Below are 18,709 nucleotides of genomic sequence, written 5' to 3' on the forward strand. Positions count from 1 at the left end.
TTGAAGAGCGGGATGTGCTGATTTTCCAGCCTGGGTGATTTTGGGAAAATGTCGTGCCTGCTCATTTGCTTATTGTATATTATGCGTTCTTAATCTGGGTCCGAGAGCTCCTTCGAAGGCATCTGCCCCATACGACTGCACACCCAGGGAGCAGAATTGCTGGCGTGAAGTAGAACAGAGTTTGAAAGCAATTGTCAAGCAGGGCTAATTCAGATGTAACCAGCACAACCCTCATGGCTGGCTCAACCACGCAGTGGAAACCTGGTTAGTTTTTAAAGGTTATTTTTTTTTTTTTTTTCTTAAAGGCTTGAACTAGAGGTGTTTCCTGAAGACAGTTAAAGGACTTCTTGGTGCAATCTGTTCTCATTCTCCTGCAACTTTTATTCCATCTCAGTGGAAGGTGGTTTGCTATTAAAAGAAAAGATAATCCATTATCACTGTGAGTCTTGAACTGCCAAGGGGGAGCCTGCAGCTGACTGGAAGGAAAGGCTGATAACTTGCATTTAAAGAAAAAAAAATATCAATTGCCAGTTGGTGTCTTGCCATCAGTCAGAAATACACCATATATTTGTCCACGGGCAGGGGGATGGGGTCCCTTGGAGGATTTGCAATGGGATTTGGAGGCTTCCTATTTACCTCTAGGTGATTAGTTTGAGTCCAGTTTGGATCTGCAGTGACTGAGTTGGGTTATTTTTGTCAAGCTCTTTGGTGACAGGTGTCCGTGTTACAAGAAACAAATTGGCACTAATTGGGCACTCCTGTTGGCATCTTGGCAGGCGGGAGCAACAATGGCCTGATCAGGAAACTGCACGTTAACAGGAAGGGGACATCTGTGCTGGACACACCCAATCTGTCTTGTTGTTGTGGAATTGCTTTCTGTTTGTTTGTTTGTTTCAGGAATTTGAGACAGGCAACGTTGAGTGTGGTGATTTCACCGACATTCTCCCTCCCACCTATCCCAGGTACATACACACACACACGCGTGCACGCACACACACGCACAGCCTCCCACACACCCACAAACCCATGAGAGAATTTTTTGGAAACCAGCATGCTGATGACAGGCCCCCCACTCTGTTTATCCAAGATCATCATTGAGAGATGTTGGCCAGGGGTCTCATTATGATCAAAACACCAATGGCCAGTGGGCAGGGACGTTGTATTTTTTGTTCTTCTGTGTGCCTGGCATCCAGTCTGGCGCACAGTAGATGCCGAATAAATGTTCATTAAATGAGTACGTATTTGTTGAGTGAATGGATGATCACTCTCTCTAGCTCAGGATTGTTAATGCGAGGCAATCCTTTCAAGGAGAATCCTAGACATTTAGGAGTGAGACCTTCACCACCTTCTGAAGAAACAGCCTTCATGTTCGGATGAGAAACACCAGGGGCTTGATGAGGTGAGTTACTGAACTGAGAGCAGAATGCCTGCCTTCTTTTTTTTTTTAATTTGTAATGTTTATTTACTTATTTTGAGAGAGAGGGAGAGAGACAGCGTGAGTGGGGGAGGAGCAGAGAGAGAGAGGGAGAAAGAGAGAATCCCAAGCAGGCTCTGCACTGTCAGCACGGAGCCCCACGCAGGGCTCAAACCCATGAAACCTCAAGATCATGACCTGAGCTGAGATCAAGAGTCAGACACTTAACAGACCGAGCCACCCAGGCGCCCAACAATGTCTGTCTTCTGAGCTCTGGTGTGCTGCTATGTGGATGCTCCTTTCGAGAAGAGCCTTTTCAGAACACAACCATTGCTACTAATGAATAGCACAATGGACCATGAACAGAGAAGCCTGATTTCTATATTGGGATTCTCTCCTGATTATGTGGCCTCAAGAAAATCACTCAGCATTATTGGGTTTCTGCTGCTGACAGTCTATTTGGGGAGACAGACAAGTAACCAGGCAATTGCAATAAAGAATGCCACGTTTGAGTGGTAGGGGAACAACATGGAAGACACAATCAAAAGATACTAGTACCATTTGGGGGTAAATTATTTTTCAGCTCTAAATAATCAGTACATCTAAGTACTAAACAATCAGTACATCTAAGTACTAAATAATCAGTACATCTAGAACATCTAAGACTCTTAAGAGGTGATCCTTGATTTAATAAGTCTTGAGGGCCCATGTGGTGATGCAGTGACTGGCCAGCATACTGTCTCCAATGATCCCCAGGGGGGGGTGGGTAAAAGGTCAAGGTGTTCTGTACCAGAGGAGGTAGAGTGATTTGTGTTTTGTAATTAAGAGGAGGTAGGACAGAAGGGGCTAGACTCAGGTCAATGCAAATGTAAGGTGTCCCAGTCTGACTTATAGTGTTCTCCTTATCAGTGGCATCCACACAGAATGACCCAAGCTTGGGTTCTCATTAGGAACCTGAAAAAACGTTTTTGCCACCTTATGCTTCTGGTAATTTTCTAGAAATATAAGTCTAGACAGAAAGGAACAGGTGGGGTGGCTTCTTGGCTATAGCTAAATGTAATATTCAGTTATGTATAGTAAGGGACACAGGAATCGATGAAGCACTTCAGCCCTCCAGAGATTTCTCTATTCAGACTTTTGCTACAAGCAGCCAAAATGATGAAGTTGTTTGTACTTATCCTTTTTCTAATGCAGAGGCTCACAAACTTTCACAGGATGGACAGAATGAACAGAGGTGTGATGTGGTCTAACCAGAAAGTGTACAATCAAGATCTCATAGCACTCTGAGAAGCTTCAAGGAAAAGGCTGTGGTTTGGGCCACCTGGAGCCATGGAAGAGACAGCTATGTTCAAAGATGGAAATTTCTGCCTATAGTGAGTTACTCTAGACCCGAGCTGGCAAGTATCTATCTTCCGATTTAAAGGTACCAGAAAAGGCCAGAAAAGATTCTGTCTGACTTGGCCAAATTCACATGTATTAAAGAAGGAGACAGGACCCTAGCGGTTCACTCCAGCCTCAGGAATGATCTCGCCATTAAAAAGGCCTTCTTATTCCTGTGTATGTACTCATTCTTACTGATGGCGGATGGCAGCTACTAATTAGTTGTGGCATTACTGAGTGGCTCTGAAATGGAATGATGCTAAGCTGGAAGGAGAGATAATTACCTGCGTGTAAACTCTAGTCTAATAATAATAATAACACCGAAACGCTCATGTAGGGTTTTCACATGCCAGTCGCTGTCTCTTCATTAACTCATTAAACCCTCACAATCTTATGGATAGGACTCTTCTGTTATCTCTGCTTTACAGATGAAGAAACTGAGGCACAAAGCAATTAAGCAACTTGCCAAGGTCATACAACATACCAAGAGCCAGGATTCACACTGAGGGGGGTCTAGCTCTGGAGATGCTACTGAATAGCCTGTTATAAACTGTTATGGGGAAGATACGCACCAGTTGTTCTCAGACAAGAATACCAGCCAAGGAAGGAGAATGCCATGGTCCTTTTGACCTCGATAATGAAGATGACAATAAGCTGGTAGGCCATTCCTATGTGACAGGAGGTGGGGGGTTTAGACCAGGGGGACAGACACTGGTGCTCAGGGGAAAAGAGACCCAGCAAGGCTCTGTAAAATGAGCCATATCTGGAGACAGTGTACAATTCCAGGCGATTGGCAAGCTGTATTTTGAGACCAGGTCTGGTGTGTTTCTTTATCTTATCTGTTTTTATTTCCTTTCTTTCTAATTACATCTTAGTATTTCAAAGGATTAGGTTTTAAAATAACAGCTTCTTCTTCTTCTTCTTTTTTTTTCCATTTGGGCTAATGGAAAGCAAGAAAAGGGTTTTTCTTCCTTCTGCACTTGGGCTCCTGGAGTCTATAGCAGGCAACATGCATGCCCCATCCCATATCTAGTAGACCCACCTGAATGCACCTGCTACTAGAACAGACAGCTTCCGGTCACGGCTTCCTGCTCCTCCCATCCTCTCTCCTGATGCCTTTCTCTGACATTGAGAGGGCTTGCTCCACCAAACTAGGTACAGCCTGGACGACCAAAAGATGTAAATTTTCCAGGGGTAACTTGGAGCAGTGGGGAATGAAGTCAGTGGGTGGGTGCCCCAGCCTCCTCAGATTCTGGTGGGTGAACTCAGAGGTATGGTTCGGTTTTCTGGAGGCTGTCTACTAGGACCGAGCCCAGGGTGTTTTCAGCAGTAGCTCACTTATTAATATACTCTTTCGTGGCTTTTCTCACTTCCCTGTCTCACTTCCCACATGCTTCTGGGATCACCTCCCAAGTTGAATTAACTGCACCCAGGTCCTTACCCCAAGCTCTGCTTTTGGGGGAAGCCAAACAAGGACAACTTTGAAGAAGGTGGTGCCTATACCTCTGGTGCTGAGATTGGTGGTAGCAGGGAGGCCTAGAAGCAGGGAAAATCAGGTGAGAATCCCCTCTGCACTGGAGGCCATCTAGAGACTGGGAATGGACTCTGGACTCTCGACTCCATCTAGAGACTGGGAATTTTAGAAATCAAGGTGTTTTCCTTCATTGAAGGGAGCCATTCCTTCCTTTTGGCCCCACACATTTTATTTTGGCCTTATTAAAGGAACCCATTCCAAGTCTGAGGGATCCCACAAAATGTATTTTAATCAAGTGGGTAACTGAAAAACCCAGCTTCCTGAATATAGATAACTGCCCTGGGCACAGTAAGTCCAGAAAACAGAATGATGAGACTGATAACACACAGGGTTGAAAACATCCTCAAAGTTCTTGCTCCCCATGGTTTGAAAACTCAGTGAAACGCCTTTGTCCAACCATCTGGAATCTGAAAAACTCTAAGGCCCAGCCCCTAAGAATGGAAGTGATGGAATGTCACAGTCTGTTCATTCCTTTGTGTAGTTCTCATTAGCAGGGGATCTTACCAGGGGCTCTCCTGGGTGTAGGTCTCTAGCCTACTCAGTCAATGCCTTGCCTTCGTGACTGAAAGGGGGCCTACTTGTAAGTGATGGAGCAGGGGTTCCTGGGTGGCTCAATCAGTTGAGCATCTGACTCTTGATTTTGGCTCAGGTCATGATCCCAGGGTCATGGAGTCGAGCCCTATGTTGGGCTCTGCACTGAGCGGAGATTAAGATTCTCTGTCTCTCTCTCTGTCTCTTTCTCTCTCTCTACCTCTGCCACTCTCCCCTGCTCATGCTGTCTCCCTCTTACTCTATAAACAAACAAACAAACAAACAAACAAACAAACAAACTGAACTAAACTAAAATAAAAAAGTGATGGGGCAGAGAGAAAGTTGGTGGTAACCCACTGGGTTTCTAGAGGACCAATATTCTGTGGGAGACTCTACTCAAGTAAAATATAATGCTTGTGTAAAATACTCAGGCTTTGTGATTCAGCTATTTAGTTACCAAATTCTAGTGTCTGAAACACAGGGAACTTTCTATGTTGTCAGTCCACACTTGGTTATTTTGTTTAGTTCTGGAAATCAAACTTTGATAGGACTTTGACAAACTAGAGTACGTTCAAAAGGCCGGAAACTGTGACATATGTAATATAAAGTAGTACGCTGGGGGGATTTCCTCTTTGGGTGATAACCACATCCTTTCTCCATTCAAATTTGGAAGCAATTGAGAAATACTGAGGAACTCAGATATCATCTTTATGGTTGGCAAAACTGCGTTCGTGGATATGGTTTAGACCTGCACCATCTGAATTTTTCAGAGCTATGCTTGCAAGGATTGAGCTAACGGAAAAGAAATTGACCCAGCCCATATCAAGGAGCTTCTGTGGACAGCCTCATACCTACAGAATAAAGAAAGCAAGGATGGAGAAGATACTGTAGCCATGCCTCTAGAAGGCAGCACTCTGAACCAGATCTTCTTACCATACAGAAGCAAGAGCAGAGGTGAAATCCCTAGCAGGCTTGCCAAAAGATGGCCAGTCAGGGGCTTGGCTTCACATGTTCTGCACTTGTATCAGTCTCCCCAGTTAGACATGGTTCTCCTCAGCTCTTGGGGAAGAAAATAAAGGAGACAGGGAACAAGTAAAACAGTCTTGCTTAACAGTTCTGAAGGATGAAAATTACTATTTTAAGGGCCAGGACAGAATCATGGCAGATGTACAAAATGGTTTTCTTAATACTTCTATTGAGATGTTACCCTAGGGAAGAGAAGAGTTAGAAACAGACATGATATTTATCTTTAAGTATCTGAAGGTCAGTCATGGAAAAGAGGGCTGAGTGGGTCCAGTCTAAAGTACAAAAGCAAGCAAAAAAGGAAATATTTTGCTGATCCTCACTACTAGAGTAGTTCTCCCTTCCCCCTACCCCCCAAAAGACTACCTTATTTTTTTTTGAAGTTGTTGCCTTAATTTATTCTGATACATTATTACTCTTAGGATATATTAGTTTCTTCCCTCTAATATTTTTTCAATAATTCTGCTTTGTTCCAACTCTTAAAAAAATTCTTCTCCGCTCCCCTTCGTAAACAATATACTCCAAAAGACTACCTTAGTTACTGAAGGTTTTCAAGCAAATATTAGGGGTATCTCTAGTTGATATCTAGGTAGTTTATTTGGAATCTTGGAAAATTTCCTATGATCATTCCAAACTCTGAGATTCTTTGATTCTGTCAAGGACGACGAAGGTCCGTATGAATCTGTCTTTTGTGTAGAATGGGTAAAGATTGTTTTAAGCACAGACAACTCTTCAACATATACATGATGGAAACACAGAAAAAGAATAACAAAAGAATAGCTTAGGTAATAGAAAATGGCCTCTTTTATCTTCCTATCAAATCTTTATTTCTATATGTATGACAACCAATGAAGTGATAGGAACTTCAAGCCCCACCACATTGTTCTCTTAATACAAATGCTCTCAGGCAAGAAAAGAAGGACAGCTAAGAATCCTGGGTGATTCACATTCTGACAGACGGCCTAAAAGAAGGTGTAAAATAAATGTAAATGGTAACACCATTCCTGTTTCACTTCCTCCAGAAAAATACCTAAATGGCTTACTATATTCTTTTTCTTTTTTTAATTTGAGTTCTAGTGTGGTTAACATAGTGTGGTATTAGTTTCAGGTATACAATATAGTGGCTCAACAATTCTATGTATTACTCATTGCTCATCAAGGTAAATGTACTCTTAATCTCCTTCCCCTATTTCACCCATCTCCCCACCCACCTCCCCTCCAGTAACCTTCTATTTCTTCTCTATAGTGAAGACTCTATTTTTGGATTTGTCTCTTTCCCTTCCTTTGTTCCTTTGTTTTGTTTCTTAAATTCCACATATGGGTGAAATCATATGGTATCTGCCTTTCTCTGACTGACTTATTTTGCTTAGCATTATATACTCTAACTCCATCCATGTTGTTGCAAATGCCAATATTTCATTCTTTTTGTGGCTGAGTAATACTCCAGTCTGTGTGTGTGTGTGTGTGGGGGGGGGGTGGGTGTATCACATTTTTTTTTTTATCCGTTCATCTCTTGATGGACACTTGGGCTGCTTCCATAATTTGCCTATTGTTGATAATGCTGCTATAAATTTTGGGGTGCATTTATCCCCTCAAATTAGTATTTTTGTATTCTTTGGGTAAATATCTAGTTGGCTTTCTGTATTCTTTAGCACATCGGCTTTCTTAGGATAAAAAAGCATTGGGAATAAAAGGGCTACACTTAGGAATAAATTGACAGACACCAGGAGAAGGCTCTGATTGAAAGCAGCTCATTGTCCCCATTGCCTACCAATTCCTTAATGAGAATTTATCCCCACAAATTGAAAGGGGGGACTTTCACTGGAAGGAAAAAAAATTAGAACCCCAAGGGAGAGCTCTCTCTTCCCAGGGTTTGACTGTAAATGACCCTTTAAAAAGGGACCAGTGATATCTATGTTATTATTATGCTAAAATTAAGCTCTAATAATGAATTAGGCCATAGGAGCTGAAATCCAGAAGCATCTACCCCGGGTCAGAATGTAAGTTTCTCTGTTATCATCTGTGCTCACATTCTCCATGTGGCATTCAGTTTCCTTATCTTCTGGCGTGTCTAAGCAATACCCATCACTTATGCATTTCTTTCTTTTCTCTATTTTTTCCACATTGTGTAGGCTTTTGGCTGTGAGCTCATTGAAGGAAAGACCGAATCTTCTGTTTCTATGCTTCTAAGAAGCTGAGTAGCCAGGCAGAAAGATCATGAACTTTCAAGTTGGACTGAACTTGCTTTGAATCCCACTTGACCAATTTGAAGCTCAGTTTCTTCCTCTGTGGGCACTTCTGTGAAAGTATTTTATCTAGAGATCTGACCCAGTGATTAGCACAGGGTCATGAGTCTGCCAGATTCTCCATGAGAGCATGTAGAATCATGGCCAACTTACTGGACAGTAACCAGGATTGGTGTGAGCCATTGGGAGAGGAACAAAAATAAAGTAAGACGCAGTGGGGTGGTAATGGACAAGGTATTCCCTACATTTGCCTTGTTTGCTAGCTGACTCAATGGGGCCTCACTTCTGTACAGAGATGGAAACTTTCTTTTTTAAAAACATCCAGGTAAAACAACTACAGGGTGCTTATAAATGGGAAGCAACCTTTCTTGCCCCTGTCCAACAAGCTTCTATTTTGTAGGGTGAAAAACTCCAAATGTGTTTCTGTCCGTACAGCAAATGGCTGGCTGGCGTGAGTACTCAAGTGACACATGCACCCCAGAAAACGGTTCTGTCCATAACTGGCTTAACTAAATTCTAAACTTCTTGATGGTGAGCAACTTACTTTGTCCCATGTCTAGTTCAGTATCTCTTACTTCAAGTAACAGAAGAAAGAAAAAAAAAACACTCTAAATGGCTTAAACAAGGAGGGAAACTTGTTGTCCCACATAACAAGAGTGCTGTAAGTAAGGGCAAGAGGGTATGTGGGGGGGGGGGGGGCAGGAGGAGTAATGCGGCAGCAGTGGTCTGCCCCGTGCAAAGGGCATTTTATCACTGGCATTGCTGAGAATTTTCAATGCATGGTGATAATGAAAAGCAGACTGATCTTTCGCCAGTGTTATCCTCCACACACAATGCCCCACTGTCTGCCTGTCCCTCTGGTGCGCTGCTCCCACTGCCCTCCTGTTGGTACACTGCTGGGAAAGGGGTGTGCCTCCCACCCTCCCTACTGGTTGACGGGAAGAGTAGAGAACAGAGGAATGGTAGGGACATAGGAAAGATCTTACCTCTATCTGCTTGGTTATATATCTATTACTTTAATTAGTTTATTTTTTATTATCTAAAACTCATTGCCCTGCAAAACTTTTGCGGGCTCATAGGACATTCTCATCAATGGGGTCATTCTATAGTTTTCTTGGGAGGTTACATCTCTTTTATGAATGGTCAGTCACAAACCCTTCCTCAGCCCCCAGGAGACTAAAGTTTACCTCCAGGTTGTTGCTGTTGGGGCCCCTCTACCCATAAGGGTAGCCCTGTGAGGATGTGTCATTTCCTCTCCTCGGCCAGGCCCACAGCTGGGACTTGGCAATGATGGATCTTTCACTGTGAGGAACTCTCTGAGTGCAGGCGAGCTCCCCGTAGCTGTTAGCCCTTCTCCTGCCCTCTAGAGGCAAGAGGCAAACCTGACTCCATGGCTTCTTCCAAATCCCGGGATAGGGAAGGAAGTACAGCCTCCCCAGCATAGGCTGAAGCAGCGGACATTCCACCCTATTTCCCCTGGTTAGAGGGGAAACCATGGTGTGGTAACAACTCTCAAGAAATACTGTCTCCAAAACACTGCTTTTCCTTCACAGTCTTATCCCAAGGGTTGTAGAGCTGGTTGCTCACAAGGTCTTTTGGAAGTGACTCATTAAGCGTCTTTAGGTCACTTTCAATGCATGTGTGTTTTTTATCCTACCGGTGTCTCAGTCACAGATGAGGCAGGGATAGTCTATCTTAACATCCAGTTACATAAACACGACATCGTCCAGTTAAAGAACAAGAAACACTCCTCCTGTGTGCCTGGGAACCCCTTTCAATTATTACCACTGCTCAGGACTGAGTCCCAGGTCCTCCCCCAGACAAATAGCTGGCCAGGAGAATGGTAACAACAAGAGTGGCTCAGACGAGTCAGTGTTTATTCATGAGCCAAAGACACAGTCACCTCCCAGAGCACATGGTCATAGTGGAGAAAGGTGATGCATGACCGAATTGAAGGGACAGGTACCCAACGGAATCTGCTAATTGGGCATTCAGTATCTGTCAAATGATAATGACTTTGGGAAGCTCAGAGTCAAGGATGCCTGCCAACAAATTCAATCTACCCTAAAAATCATTAGGCTTTTGGAGGTGAACGACAGAGTTAGAGAAAGTATGGATGGGACTGCACAGATGGCTCCCATCAGAATGAAGATGGGCTGGCCACGAGATGCTCGTGGTTTCCGGCCTGTGAACAGACAGCAAGTGAAGGTCCGTTTCTTCGTGGGCTTTTCCTCCCTGGGAGATTCTGCCATTGCTCTGGTTTGGTCAAGTTGAAAGACCTCACTTTGATTTGCTGGCGTGTACTTTTCCCTTGGTTCTTTATGGACACCCTAAGGCATCTCAGACAACCTCACCAGACTCTCTCATCTGTGGGAGAGCTCAGTCGAGTGCAGGCTGCTACCCAGCATGCTCCGGGGTCCTTGTGCCAAACCCCTTTGCTTTCTTGACCTGTGAGATGCTGCATTCTGCTTCGCACTGTCAATCAGGCCAGATCGTGTCAAATTATGCAGGGCTACACTCAGCCACAAGAGCCGGATTGAGACCTACAAAATCATTTCCACATGCAGTCTAGGCCAAGATCTTTTTCTCAAGTCTGCAGTGATGCTAAAAAGGAACAGGATGCTAAAGGCCAAACACATGGAATAGGAGGTTGAAACTATGCCCTTTCCATCAGAGCTTGTAGTACCTGCCCACTACACTGCCCTATTGAGCCCTGACTTCCTTTGCTCTCTGGGTAATAGTTCCAACATCCCCCAACACCCATTCTCAGGATTTGAAAAATAAAGCTTTATTGGTGGGTTTCTATTTGTGTGTTTTCTTTTGAACATGGTGTATATTATGTCAACATCTTTCTAGGGCTTGATTTAAGATCTAGGCTAGCAATAATTCTAGACTACGTTAAGCTCTCTGCAGAATTATAGTTGTTTTTTTCTCTTTTCAAAAACACCACACCATTTGGGAAGGCAAGAGACGCAGTCTGGACAAATCATGGAGGTGTTAAGAAACACATACAACAAAGTACATGTGTGTGTACGTGTGTCACAATATACTTTTATACATAAAAATAGAGTATATGCAGAGAGATGTAAATTTTTTGCGTCTATAAAGAGATGCTACATCTAACTCGGAATGGAGAAGCGACAGTAATAAGGTGATGGGAAGGTGTGGAAAGTTTTCAAAGCTGTTTTCTTGAGCCTGTTTACCATGTACCCTGATGAGTTTGCTATTTTGCAGGGCGGTGGGGGGGGGGTGTAGGAAGAAATTCTGGTGGGCTTAGAGGCAGAGGGAAGTAAAAAGGAAATTTGATGACTAGGAAAGCTCACTGAATACTGATTTATCCCCCATAATCTTAAGTTCTTAAAATTGGAGCCCTGTGTTGGTTGTCCCCCTGACAAATTCTAGATTCTGTGCATTCTTAGAAATCAAGGAAGATACCATTCAATCTTTGTGGCACTTGAAGTGGACTCCTTTGAAGAAATGAAATAAGAGGCAGATGACCACATATTCTTAGTCCTCCTTTCTCACGGTCAGAAGTTCCTCTCTACAAAGTTATAAGAGTCCTGGGAGTTTGAGACTTGCACTAAGTTGCATGGAGTTCACACATTCTTGCAGCCAATAGTAATGAGAGCTAATATTTACACAGTGCTTCATATATGCTTTATATTTTTCTTAAGGATTTCTTTTTTTAAAAATTTTTAAATGTTTATTCACCTTTGAGAGAGAGAGAGAGAGAGACCGAGCATGAGTGGTAGAGGGACTGAGAGAGAGGGAGACACAGAATCCAAAGTAACTTGCAGGGTTGAGCTGTCAGCACCGAGCCCGACGCAAAGCTTGAACCATGAGGTCGTGACCTGAGCTGAAGTTGGATGCTTAACCGCCACTCAGGTGCCCTGTGGATTTCTGTCTGCTAATTCACCAGATCCATCTAATGATTATCTCCATTTTATAGATGTGGAAACAGGCACAGAAGGTTAAGCAACTATTCAGGGTCCCACCACTGATAAGAAGCAGACCCAGAATTTGGTAGTCTGGTTTAGGGTGCTAGCTCATAACCACGCTGCCATGACGTTCTCATTTTGTGTTCAGTGGCAGTAAGAGGCGAGGTGTCCCCTCGAGACTGACACGAGGTGCTCATATGAATGACAAGCCATGCGGTTAGAAAAAAAGCAGCATGTGGGAGTTCAGCCCAATTTCATTCTCCTTTGTATCATATTAGTGTCCACTACAACTGAGGCAGGGGAGTCTAATCTTGGCATTCTGATATACAGACATCACGACATCTAATGGAAGAACCAGAGACATTCCGCCTGTGTTTCTGGGAGGTCCTTCCCCAAGCTCTGTAATGAGTCATGCAAAGAGTAGCTATTCTCAAATGGCATCACTTGGCTTGTGCTGCTGTGTCTTTGGAGATGGTTCTTGTTATGAAGGACAGATCAAACCAAAGTATGACTCTGTACAAGCTAGTGTTGGGGTATATATGGGGAAAAGGTGGAGAAGGGAGGAGCATGAGGCAGAGAATTGGGGTAAGACGTATCATAGAAGAGTAACCTAAGACTTTGCCCTCGAGGAGCCAGGTGGATCCTTCTAAAAACGTACCCCTTACTCTGTTCCCAGGCACACGTCAGCCAGACACACTTTTCCACATCCCCTGAATGTGTACTGCCCTGATTCTGAGTGCTCACTTACCCCCCACCCCAACTGTGGCTCTTCTTCCAACCCCATTTCTGAGGGAATCTTCTACAGTCTTTAGGTCTTACATAGAATCTCACAGCATCTGAAGAGTTTTCCCTGAGTACTCCCACGTCTAAAACTGCTCACAGGTGTCTGGGATTTGGCCGAACAGGGTCAAGGTAGACATCTGGGGATGTGTGATTAGCCGTAACGCCTTATCTGTGGTCTAAGAGGCAGCATCTGGGTCAGGCTGTGGGCTTAGTAGCTGCAGTTTGTAAGATGGCTCTGGGAGCCGTGCCTGAGCTTAGTGTGTGTTCTGAATGAATCTCAGCATTCTGTTATGGGTTGAATTGCATCCCTCAAAAAAATAAAAAAAAAAAAAAGATATATTAGAGTCCTAGCCCCTGGTACCTCAGCATGTGACCTTATTTGGAGATCTGATCTTTACAAAGGTAACCAAATTATAAAATAATTAGGGTGGGCCCTAGTCCAATATGACTGATGTTCTTATTTGAAAAGGGGAAATCTAGACCCATACACAGACGCACATGGAGGGGAGACAGTGTGAAGTGACAGGGGAAAGGCAGCCATCTAGAAGCCACTCGGAGAAGCCTGAAACACATCCTTCCCTCACAGCCCTCAGAAGGAACCATCCCCGCGGACATCTTGATCTCAGACTTCTGGCCTCCAGGACTGTGAGACAATACGTTTTTCTTGTTTGAGCCCCAGCAAACACACCATTACTTATTGAGCATGTATTCTGTGTAAAGCTCTGTTCTCATCATTTTACAAGGATTAAGTCCTTCAGCCTACCAAAATCTCCATGGGATAGGCACCCTACTATTGTTATACCAGAAGAAGAAACTAATACCCAGAGAAGTTAAGTAAATTGCCCAGGACTCCTCAGGTAGTAACAGGGCTAGGATTTGAACCCAGGCAGTCTGGCTCCAGAGTACATGTTCTTACTCGGTATCTCACACTGCCTCAGTGGGCACTCTCTCTCTGAAAGACTGCAAACAGGTGGGGTTCAGACCATATTCACTTCGCATGAGTTTGGTTTGACCTTGAGGCAGAATGTATTTTCCAAAGATGCATAAAACCACATCTCTTCTCCCACATGCTCTTGTGGGGTGTGACCTGGAAGCTTCTATCTTCTGCCTCTGGGAAGCAGTTGCCATGTAAATGTACAACTTTTCGATACCACCATGCTGTGAGAAGGCCCAGCACATGCAGAGGCCCCGGAGGATGACAGGCCATTCAAAGAAAGAGCCAGAGAGAGAGCCAGGGAGAACCAGGGAGCACAGAGGCAGAGGTGCTAGATATGTGGAGAAGAACTCATCATTTTGGAAATGGGTTCACCAGCCCCAGCTGCCTCAGCAGATGCCACAGGGATCACAAGCGAACCGTTCAATGGAGTCTTCTCGAATTCCTCAACAAGTAAGTCACAAGCAGAATGAAAACGTTGTGAGAGGCCACTACTTTTGAAGTTGGTTTTTACTCCGCATGAATAACTGACACGAAGCTTGACAATGTTTTAGGATAATTCAATTCGAAAAATCGTTATTTGTTAAATTCGTCACATTTGCTGAATTTAAATTCGTTGGCGACAGTGACAGAACGGAGACAGGTCTCACCCACGTCAACCTCTCCCCACATAAGGGTTCTCTGCTCTTCCTGAAGAATTAGAAGAGTCAGCTCCCCCTGCTTGGCCACCGTGGCATCAGGTGGGGACAGAGCTACCCCCTAGATGGGGCACACACCCTCTGTGGGAGTTAGTTCCCGGGAGTCCCTCTCAGACTCACTTCCCTTCCCTCTGCTACCTGCCTGGCCCATCTGGCCACTGGAAATCTGCACTGTAGCTTCGGCTGATTCACGAAAGCCTCTACCCGGTTCCCAATTCAGTCAGCAACCCTGGCTCCTCCAGGTCCCACGGCTGCACCAGGTGCGGGAGCATCTGAGTCTCTGGCCCTCTTCCCCCTTCCTCCAGTCTCCTCCGCGTCCCATCTCCACGCTCAGGAGGGATGGCGCCGCACTGCCGGGCTGCCTCGCCTTCTGAGGCTTTTCTTGTTTGCTTGTTCGCGACCGCAGGAGGGGTGCTTCTCCAAAATTGAAACTTCATAGTGTGCCATTCCTTCATCTCATTTCCAGGCCCCCTGCCGTGTGACCGTGTGACACACAGTCATTGTGTGAGAATTGAGAAGGATATTGGCAGTTTGGGAGCTGTTGTTCCTGCTTATGTATGCAAAGAACATAATTGCTAAGTGCATCATCTGCTGTAATTTACACATCCACATATAGCACCGGGCAGGGCATTCTCTTCTTCCACGGCGGCACCCAGGGTTGGACTTGCGTACACACTCCAGCCTGGAGACGAGCTGGCTGTTTGCCCAGGCCCGAGGCAGCCCAGGGGAAGACTTGAACAGCGTGGCTTCCAAGATCTCCAAAATGGAACTGGAAGAATTTCTTCCTTGGTTATCCAGAATTTTTTTTTTTTTTCCCCCAGGGGAGATGCAAGGGATAAACTTGCAGCATCTCACCTCTTTTGGCACTTTTCCAAACGAGTTTTGGGTCCCTTGTAAGAGTCGGATGTGATGCTAGATCTAGGGATTTCCAGCTGTGTGCAAGGGGAGGGCCGATCCCTGCCCTCAAGACACACATGTTGGTGAGGAGCAGCGACACTTTTCTTGAGAGGATTTCACCGGGGAGAAAGCGTTTCCTCACGGCAGGTTTGGTCAGGTGCGTGGTTTGACCAAATCTTAAAGGGGCGCCGCCCTTTGACTTTGCACAACTCTTGGGTTTGTGCTGGTTTCTAAGGCACATCGACAGTTTCTTTGCTGGGCTGGGAAGCGGGAAGGGGCCTTGGGCCGGAATGTTCAGCAAGACCTCAGCATTTGGGTTAATTCATTTTACCAGCAAGGCTGAGATGCACCAGGTTGCACCCCAGAGCTCAGTTTCTTCCGGAAGCTACCCTACGACTGGTGGAGCGCCCGAAGCTGTGAAAAGTATGTGATATTCCGTGTCAGTTCTTCTCTCCACGAGGTTGTATTTTCAGCTTACGTTTTAAGACAGGAGACAAAATCAATATACGTGAAACAATAATTTCGGAGGGCTGGAAAAAGAATGTCAGTAAACTCCAGTCCAGGCATTATGATAAATAGACTCTGGTATCAGACTTCCTGGGGGTGAATTCTGGCCCTGTGACTCAGCAATATGATGTGGGGCAGGTTAAATAACCACCCTGCCTCAGTTTCCTCCCTCGTAATATGGGTAGAGAGCGCCTCTATCAGTGTCACTGTGGAAGGTAAAAGACTTCCTACATGTGAAGGGCTGAGAACACTACCTGGAATTTGGTAAGGACTTGAGGAATGCTAGGACTTAGCATTTCGCCTGCCATTCTGTATCACGTGAATGTTCTTTCTAGACTTTGCGATTTCCTTTATAGCTCCCTCATTAGATGTCAGAACCGCACCCCTAGTCACGAGACCCCTGTGAGCATAGTTATTTTCCTATCTGCAGTGGGCACTGAGGAAGAGCTGGGCCACTACCACTGGTCAGCTGTTTTACCTTGGACCACAGGGTTAACATTTTTCCATACTTTGCTTTTCTCATCTGGAATGGGGACAACAGTTCCAATCTGAAAAGACTGTTACGAGTTGAATTGCATACCCCAGAAGGACACATGGAGGCCCTAATCCCCAGTACCTGTGAAGGTGACCTTATTTAGAAATAGGGTCTAGGAAGATGCACTCAGGTAAGAGGAGGGCATTACAGTGGGCCTTAATCCAATACATCTGGTGTCCTTATGAGAAGAGGGACATTTGGACGCGGACACACACAGAACGGGAAACATCATGTGAAGACAGAGGGAAGACAACTGTGGGAAGACAGAGGCGAAGACTGGTATTATGCTGCCACAAGTCAAGAAATGCCTGGGGCCAAGAGAAGCAGGAAGAAGCAAGGGAGCTGCCTCCCCTACGGCCTTCAGAGAGAGCATAGCGCTGCCAACACCTTGATTTTGGACTTGCAGCCTCCATACCTGCACGAGAATAAGTTTCTGCTGGCTTTAAGTTATTTAGTTTGTGCTACTGTGTTACACAACCCTGAGACACTAACCCAGAGATTGTGTGCGCAGGGGACTCCTAAGGTCACATGGCAGAGGGTAACTGCTCAAAAGCGGTTATTCTGAAGGCTACGGAACAGTGAATACTACGCGCTCCATTTGCTGTTGAGGAGATTGCATCGTTGGCTGAAGGAGCAAAGGAGAAGGCTGAGTTCTTCAATATGCACACGGGACACTTCAGAAGCAAGTTTTCGAAGGGTAGCTCTTCTATTTATTCAGAGACCTTGGAGTTTCACATGAGGGAAAGGAGAGCAGCCCATGTGGGCCTTCAACCACTAGAGGGCATTTGAAGGACATCAGATCAATAGGAACCGACCTCCCGTGGTCAACCAAAGTCCACACGTTCTGTATGACCCACTGTGCAAAAGGAGAAAATGAATGACTCAAACGATGAATTTATTTATTGATTTCTTTTGGCCAGTAGCTAGTCAAGTGGTTGAGTTAGGAATTCTGAACAGGTAGAGTGTAAACATCTCAGCGTGGGTCCTATCTGACTTGTAGTTGCTCTTTCCCCAGCTGCGTATAAACGAGCAGGACAAACAACTCTAGTAGCACGAAAATCATTTTTAAACAACCAAAGAGAATAACAGGGGACAGATTTAAGCCAAGTTATGTGCTCAACTAATAAAGACAAGCAAGGCTATTGAAATAGGAAGCCCTAAGACTGGACACCTACCCAAGGTAGTATGCAAAGGTACAAAGTAGAGTCTTAGACTAAAATCCCATTTAATGGAGTGCCCTGTAATTCAAATTCTGGAAAGTGACTAGGGGATGAACGGGAAAGACAAAGCCCACAGAGGCGGGGGGAGATTAGAGATTTAATTCTGTCTCATTCTCAATGATTGACATTCTGGCCAACCCTGGACAATTCACTTAACCTGTCTGGGTCATTGTTTCCCAATGTACAAAACAAGATAATAGCAGTCATCAGATCAATTTTCTAGAGTTCATTCAGGTTCTCTAATGAAAGGCGCATTATAAACACAAATTGTAATTATACCTGAGAGTGCTTTTTCCTCGGAGGGAACCAGAGGGCTTTTCTCTCTTTGAAACTTCAATTATGAAAGTTAGAATCTTATGCATTTGTCAGCGGTGGATAAAAATTTATTCATAATATGAATCATATAAGAGCAGGTTAATGATGCTCAGAGTCGAAAAGTGGGGCATTACTGACGTGAACAAATTACTTGGAACCTGGAGACTTACAGTCTGGTCCTCGTTTTTCATTAATTAACCCGGGGGCCTTGGGCAAGTCACTTCACCTCCTTGTGTCTTAGCCATAAAATGATGCAGCTGCTTTAGCAAAGTATTTTCCGAATTCAGTCACTCTTTTCCTGACTTCCGCCATATCCGAGGACCATCTATATTATTAACTTGTTAACATTTCTTTTTTCTTTACTTCTTTAATCCGTTAATCTTTTATGTTTTAAAGGTTTGATTTTATTAAGTTTATTTATTTATTTTGAGAGAGAGAGAGAGACATGGGAGGGGCAGAGAAAGAGGGAGACATAGAATCCTAAACAGATTCCGCACTGCCAGTGCAGAGCCTAACGCAGGGCTTGAACTCACGAACTGTGAGATCATGACCTGAGCCGGAACCAAGAGTAGCATGCTTAACTGACTGAGCCACCCAGGTGCCCCAAAGGTTTTATTTTTAAGTTATTTCCACATCCAACATGGAGCTCAAAATTACACCCCCAAATCAAGAATCACATGCTCCACTGACCAATCCACCAGGTGTCCCTATTAATCTTTTAAACTCAGAGGAGTACTGCCCATTAAAGCCTTGA

The 18,709-nt window shown here is 44.6% G+C and overlaps 1 long non-coding RNA gene across 3 annotated transcripts in view; it reads right to left on the reverse strand.

The window, feature by feature from the left end:
- Nucleotides 1-249: 249 nt before the first annotated feature.
- Nucleotides 250-18,709, reverse strand: part of LOC116738438 — a 305,676-nt gene continuing 287,216 nt past the window's right edge. For 2 of the 3 annotated variants that reach the window (XR_004344387.1, XR_004344386.1), the window contains one exon: nt 251-408. This is a non-coding gene — a long non-coding RNA (uncharacterized LOC116738438). Of the gene's footprint in view, nt 409-18,709 lie in introns of all 3 variants that reach the window. The other variant, XR_004344388.1, reaches the window with a different exon arrangement.

The sequence above is a fragment of the Lynx canadensis genome, chromosome D4 (assembly GCF_007474595.2).
Source record: "Lynx canadensis isolate LIC74 chromosome D4, mLynCan4.pri.v2, whole genome shotgun sequence".
NCBI lineage: Eukaryota > Metazoa > Chordata > Mammalia > Carnivora > Felidae > Lynx > Lynx canadensis.